The following is a 7619-nucleotide window of genomic DNA, read 5'->3' as shown; positions in this document are numbered from 1 at the left end:
CCACACGGAGGTCCTGATTTTGGAAGTAGGCTGTGTGTTTGACCTGTACATGGACCAGGCTTTCCATGACAAATATTCAAAATATCAACCATTACTCCAAATCATAACAAGTCTTGGTTACAAATGCAAATTCTCCGTACTCATATTTGGAAGATTGGGCCATGTGTATAAATATACCACTAGTGGCCTGAACATTGCTGGCATATCTAAGTGCAGAGCAAAAAAGCTTGCTAAATTTTGCTCTGTTTCTGCTGTTATAGGCAGCTTGGATGTATGGAGGAGAAGATGCTATGTATTTCCATGAGTGACCAGTATTGTCTTCTTGACCCCTTTTGTATTTGATTCCCTGCCATATTTAATGTAATTGGTGGAATCAAATAAAGAATTCAAATCTGTGTGTGTGTGTGTGTGGGTGTGTGCGCATCGGGGCAAAACTCCGCTGTACGCGATACAGAGGGCAGAGGAGAATTGTAAACGTCGGTGCGCCGCTGTTAGTTGCATATAGGGGAAACACTGCTCTTTTTGGTATGAGTTCTTCTGGGTCATCATGTACAGTTGCTTCACTTTCAGGACTCTCTCCGGCAGCACATTCTCGCCTCTAAACTTTTCTATATGCTCTCACTCTCGCCTGCTCAAGCGCGCCTGTGGTGTGCGGCGGTGAAATGGGTCCCCGCTGAAACACCTTCCCGCCACACACGTTTCGGAGGTTGTTTGGGCTATTCACCGGTATTACGGTATATGAAAAAGTCATATCATAACGAAAATAAATACCAGTTTTCGGTACGAACCGGTACACCGCCCAGCACTAACGCATACTATGTAGTAAACACACACACGTTTGTGTCTATGCAACATGAACAACACACAGACACGCACACTATGTAACACAAACACACACACACACACACGCTCCCCTTTTCTTTAACATGTTCCAAATATGGAGCTGCTCCTTGTTGCCACGGTGACACATACTGAGAGAATGCCAAAGCCCCCTCTATCCTGAGCCCCCCTTACAGGCCTGTGAGTCCCTGTCAGACCGTCTGCTGGGACTCTTTATAAAACTGGTCCACATTCTGCTGCAGTGTAACAGTGTCACACTGTAAAACTATATCACAGAAATAAACAGGAACTCAAACTACAATAAACCCTCTGAAAAACTCAAAGACCTACAACATGTTTACTGATTCACAACAACAAACCATTTGTGTCTGAAAGTTTTGACTTTAAAGCCTGTGGCTGTTTTTAGTTATGTGACTAACCCTGTTTCCTTCCCTGTCCCACCTCGCTGTGTTTCATCTGTTGGTCTGGCTGCTGAGCTTCACGCCTTCACCGGGATAATAAAGTTGAACTGAACTGATTTTTTAAAAAAAATTTTTTTACATTCTTAGAGCACATAGCAAAATTTGTTTTTTTTAATATATTTTTTTATTGATTCACAGTTCCAGTAAACGATACATCTGCAGAGAGTTACATTTTCATTTTTCTGCTTATCCCCACACCCACCCCACCCATCCCAAAGACCTTTACATCTTTGTATCAACAGGTTGATGTAACCAAATCAATTTAAATGATAGTGAGTACTTGTATAAAAAAAATGAGTAGAAAAATACACACAGTTAAATAATAAGTTAAAAAAAAGTAAACAAATAAATTAATAAATAAAATAAAATAGAATTTAAAAAAAAAAGGGAAGGAAAGGAAGAGGGGGTCACATAGGTTGTTTGTTTGCTGCCTGCGTCTCTGCATGTTCAGCAGATCTGCCCACTGTTCCTGAACCAGTCGGAGTGTAGACGGTCATACCTAGGGGGTCGGTGGACCGGGCAAGGTGTAGGCATAGAATCATGGGGACATTTCGGTAGCAGGGAGTTTATTGACATAATCAAGTAGTGGTCTCCACTGTGAATAAAACTTTTCGGGATGGCCTCTAAGGTTGAATTTGATTTTCTCCATCTTCAATAGAAATAGTAGGTCATGTAGCCAGGAGTGGAAGGATACTGGCTGGGAGGATTTCCATAAGAGAAGAATTTTCCTACGTGCAATCAAGGACGCAAAAGCTATAACATTGTCCTGCATAGATGTGGTTACAAGTTCATCAGGAGGCACCCCAAAAATAGCTATCTGTGGCGAAGGACTAACAGAAATACCCAGGATCTCAGAAATAGATTTAAAAAATGAATGCCAATAGTTAGACAATTTAGAGCATGTCCAGAACATATGTGTCAGATTGCAGGGCGTCTGGGAGCATCTGTCACAAGCTTCGGTAGTTCTGTCTGGATAAAGTTTGAAGAGTTTGTCTCTGCTATAGTGCAGTCTAAAGAGTACTTTAAATTGAATAACTGAAAGGCTGGCACAGCTAGAGGAGGAGTTAACTGCTTCCAACACTTTTTTCCATTGAGCATCAGAAATGCTTATTTGGAGTTCGGTTTCCCTAAGGTTTCCCTTAGGCATAGATTTAGTCTGGAGCACCAAGTCTATACCATTGAGGGGTGGAGCCTGGGGGAACTGAGGGGAGTAGGTTCTTGCAAAGTTGCGAAGCCGGAAGAAGCGAAAAAAGTCTGTATTACCTAGTCTGTAGATTGAGCATAGTTGGTTGAAACTAGCAAAGAGTCCATCTATGTACAAGTCTCCCAGGCATCTCAGGCCTTTATTTTCCAGAGCTGCAAAGCGAGAGTCAATCTTGGCTGGTACAAACAAATGATTGTTACAAAGGGGTGTGCTTTGGGGAAGGGAGAGCCATCCAAACCGCCTCCTGATTTGCGTCCATATTTTTAATGTGTTAGTTACAATGGGGTTGAATGTGAAGTTTGCGAGCGAGAGGGGGAGGGTGCTACATACTAGTGCCTGGAGGGACGTGGAACATGAATTCGCCTCTAACTGGCACCAACTACTTTGAGGTGACGTGAACCAAAATAAAATCTTTTGGGCGTTAGCCGCCCAATAATACCCAAGGAGGTTGGGCAATCCCAGGCCACCCAATGATCTGTTCCTCTGGAGCAAGGATTTATTTGCCCTGGCCCGTTTACCTGCCCAGACAAATGTGGATATGATGCTATTGATAGAATTGAAAAATGATCGAGGAAGGTAAATTGGTAGGCATTGAAAGAGGTAAAGGTACCTCGGTAAGATATTCATTTTTACTGTGTGAACTCTACCCGCTAAGGACAGTGGTAAACGGTTCCATTTTTGAAGATCTTGTTTGACTGTTGCCGTCAGTACAGAGAAATTTTGCTCCTTCAGTGTGCGCATAGATCGTGGCAACAATGGCAACCGCGAAAAGCAGTGGGGAGAGGGGGCACCCTTGGCGTGTGCCGCGGGAGAGGGGGAAAGGATCCGAGCGCTGTGTGTTCGTGCACACTGATGCCTGGGGAGAGGAGTACAACAGTTTTATCCAGGAAATAAAACTGGTGCTAAACCCAAACCGCTGCAAGGAAGAGAAAAGGTAGGGCCATTCCACCCTGTCGAAGGCCTTCTCAGCGTCAAGTGATATGACCACCTCAGGATCTGCAGGGGAGGGTGGAGTGTGAATAACGCCGAGAAGCCCTCTGACATTGGAAAAAGAGTGCCTCCCACCAATGAACCCCGTTTGGTCTTCCGAGATGATTAAAGGCATAATAGGCCCCAAGCGACGAGCTAAAATTTTCGCAAGTATTTTCACATATACAGCTAGGAGGGAAATTGGCCGGTGTGATGCACAGTTTAGGGGGTCCTTGTCTTTTTTATGGATAAGAGAAATGGAGGCTTGCGTTAGGGTAGTTGGTAGAGAACCATGACTGTATGAATAGTTAAACATCTCCAGAAGTAGAGGGGCTAGCTGATTAGAAAATCGTTTATAAAACTCAACGGGATACCCGTCAGGGCCAGGTGATTTGCCACTATTCATTGAGTTTATTGCTTCTTTTATCTCAGCAAGTGTTAAGGGAGCGTCCAACGTCTGATTGTCATTAGGTGAAACCCTTGGTAAGTCTAGTTTTTGGAAGAACGCGTCCATTTGGGTTTCATCGCTGGGGGATTCAGATTTATACAAATGACGATAAAATTACTTGAATGAAGTTTTAATTTTAACTGGGTCGGTCACTACCGTGTCTGATTCATCTCTAATCTGGATAATTTGGTCGGATGCTTGTCTGGCTTTTAGCTGGTGAGCAAGAAGGCGCCCAGCCTTGTCACCGTGTTCATATAGCGATCCATGGGAACGGAGAAGGAAACATTCAGCTTCTGTTGAAAGGAGTAAGTCAAGTTCTGTCTTAAGTCTAAGTCTCTCTTTATACAGATCCGGAGTATTTGTTACTGATAGTGATCTAACTCTACAATTGATTTTTCTAGTTCTTCTTTGCGCATTCTACGTTGTTTATTAGCGTGGGATGTATATGAAATTATTTTGCCTCTGAGAAAACCTTCAGGGTATCCCATAGCAATGATGGGGAGGTCTCTTTATTTTTGTTGGTATCGCAGAAGACTGTGATTGAATCAGAAACATATTTACAAAATTTTTCCTCTGCAAGCAAGAGAGGGTCAAGATGCCAAAGCCCAAAATGTTTAGGCTTTAGGTCAAACCGAAGATCTAGCACTACGGCTGAGTGATCTGAAACCGTTATGGGTAAATACTGTACAGAGATAAGTGATGAGATGAGATTTTTATCCACTAGAAAGTAATCAATGCAGGAAGAAGAGCGATGGGCGTGCGAGAAAAAGGAATATTGACGGGAAGATGGGTATGTGAATCTCCAGGGATCAATATAACCAAACTGGTCCATAAAGGTGGACAAGGTTTGTGACATCTTTGAGGGCGGGATAATTCGGGAGCTCGATCTGTCTAGAACTGGATCAATGACACAGTTCAAATCCCCACCCAGTATCAAAGTGTGGGAGTCCAGATTGGGAATTAGAGATAAGACTGAACTGAAGAAATTTTGATCATCCCAATTAGGGGTGTAGATTGATGCTAAGACTACAGGCTTCTGATATAACATACCAGAGATAATTGTATAACGTCCTTCTGGATCTGCAATGATTTTACTGGAGGCAAATTGAATGTTTTTCCTAATTAATATGGCTGTACCTCTTGTTTTGCAATTAAATTGAGAGTGAAAGATTTGTCCTATCCATGGTCGGCTCAACTTTCCATGGTCAGACCTTAGTAGGTGTGTCTCCTGAAGAAGTATCACATCGGCGTTCAGATTTTTGATATAAGTCATAATCTTTGTTCGTTTTAATGCAGCATTCAAGCCCCCCGTGTTTAAAGAAATAAACCTTACCATTTGTCCACCGGTGGTCCCTCCATCTAATGGACCAGTCATGATACAGCGAATGGTAGAAAGGGTATCAGGTCGATTCTGTGACGCAGGCAGCAAAAGATGAGTGAACCTTCGTAAATCATAACAAATGATATCAAAAACTTAATAAACCATAAAACAGTACAACTTGTCAGTAAAATGGTCTCTTTACCAACCCATTCCCTAAATCCCCTTCCCCGTCTGTGGGGAGACCTGGTCTCCTGCCCCGACCCCCTCCCATGCCCACCCCGGATCCCACAAATGTCATCAGCCGCTGAACTAACTTGCTCATACTTCCCTTTCTGAAGCATCTTACCTCAAAGACTCATCTCAGACCCCATAACTCAGTACGTGTCACAATGTATTTTACATAACCCTTTGAACATTTAACAAAATACATCAGTGTACCCTTCCAACATGGATGAGGAAATATATAAAATAAAACATTCTATGTAATATGTAGAACATTCCATAGTAAACTATGACCCAAGTAAAAGTAAAAAGTCCTAAGCTTGGTTAAGCTCAACTTTAGTCAAAGTCAAAATTACTGTGTGTTTCTTCATCTAAATGGAGAGTATTAGCTCTCTGTAAAAAGTGCAGCTTTAAGAAAATAAAAAGAAAGGATAAGGCAATAAGTCATTTGAAGGTTTGCAAAATCATGTAAAAACAGCGAAAAATAAATTGTGCGAATGCAAAATTAACTCTCGTTTTGCTGCAGGAAATCGTCTTTGGGTGAGTTAGCCTAACCCTTTGGAGCCCAAGGCAGTGGCACAGCTAGCGCGATAGCCATGGCTAACGCGATGAGCAGCTACCAGTAGTCCAAAGCAAGGAGTTTTCAGTCATATGTTGTTATATCCCAACGGCTAGGATTCAGTAACAGCCGTATACCTTCGACTTGTGCATTAGTGATTAAAATTATACCTAATGGTGACCTTACGTCTTACCGGAGCTGCCTTGGTATGTGTTGTGTATTCCTAGCCTAGCCGGCTAAGCTAGTTAGGCCTCAGGCTCTGCTTGTAGCTTGAAGCGAACGCTGCAGCCTCTTCTGGAGAGGGAAACCTTTTCTTTGTCCCGTCACTGAGTGTTACCTGAAGGCGAGCCGGAAAGAGTAGTGCGGGCCTGAGAGAGAGGTTGTACAGTTCCGCCATCACAGTCCGATATTTAGCGCGCTCTTCAACCACCTCCGGAGCATAGTCTTCGAAGATCTGGATGGGGGCTCCATAATATTGTAGTTTCCCTCTTCTTTTGCGGGCCTCTCGTATGATGAGGTCCTTAATCCGATAGCGGTACAGGCGGATAATCACAGGCCGCGGCCGCGATCCTGGCTGTGGCTTGGCAGGTAGCACCCTGTGCGCTCGGTCAATCTCGGGAGGGGATTCTAAGGTCTCCTCCCCGAAAAGCTCAACTAACAGCTTAGAGAAAAAGATGGTGGGTGTAGGCCCCTCAATTGATTCTGGGAGGCCAATGACTCGGATATTATTCCTGCGGCTCCGGCTTTCGAGGTCCCACGTCTTCGCTAGTAGCTTGTTGTTGCTATCGGCTAAAGCCAGACACTTCGCCTCCAGAGTACGAATACGCTGGTCATCTGACTCGGCACTGGCTTCCAGCGAGATGATACGTTGTCCGTGATCTAACACCGTGGTCTGCATCTTTTCCAGACTTGACTCCAGGGCAGCGAAGGATTTTTTAATATCTGCCGCTATGCTAGCTCTGATTTTCCAGCAGACCTTCAATGCTAGCTAAGCATGTGTTAGCGCAGGCACCCAGAGTTTCACCTTCGCTCTTCTTTGACGACTTTGTTACTTTTGACATTATTCCGGATGGCAAGATGTTCTTCTGAATTTGTAAAGTGTCAGTTCTTACTTGGGTCGTTGAGGGTACAAGGAAAAATCGGGTTTTTGCAAAGTTGTGTTACGGGAGACGGAGACTACGCCGCTCTCACACGTTCTCCAAACCGGAAGTCCCGCACATAGCCTGAACTGAACTGATTAGGGCTGGGTTAAAATGGGTCCCACCCTTTATTTAAATTTCATTTATTTACTTAATGCACATTTAATGCACCTATGTATTATCTTGTTTCCATGCTCATGTGCATGTTTTCCTGAATCTGTGAACTTACTCGTACTCGTCGTCCTCCACTTATCCGGGTCCAGGTCGCGGGGGCAGCAGCCTCAGCAAAGAAGCCCAGACAGTCCTCTCCCCAGCCACTTCCGTCAGCTCTTCCGCGGGAACCCCGAGGCGTTCCCAGGCCAGCCAGGTGATGTAGTCCCTCCAGCGTGTTCTGGGGCGGCCCCGAGGTCTCCTCCCGGTTGGACATGCCCAAAACACCTCCCAAGGGAGGCGTCC

Source organism: Epinephelus moara, chromosome 20 (genome assembly GCF_006386435.1).
Source record: "Epinephelus moara isolate mb chromosome 20, YSFRI_EMoa_1.0, whole genome shotgun sequence".
Lineage (NCBI taxonomy): Eukaryota > Metazoa > Chordata > Actinopteri > Perciformes > Serranidae > Epinephelus > Epinephelus moara.
This window is presented reverse-complemented; position numbering follows the sequence as displayed.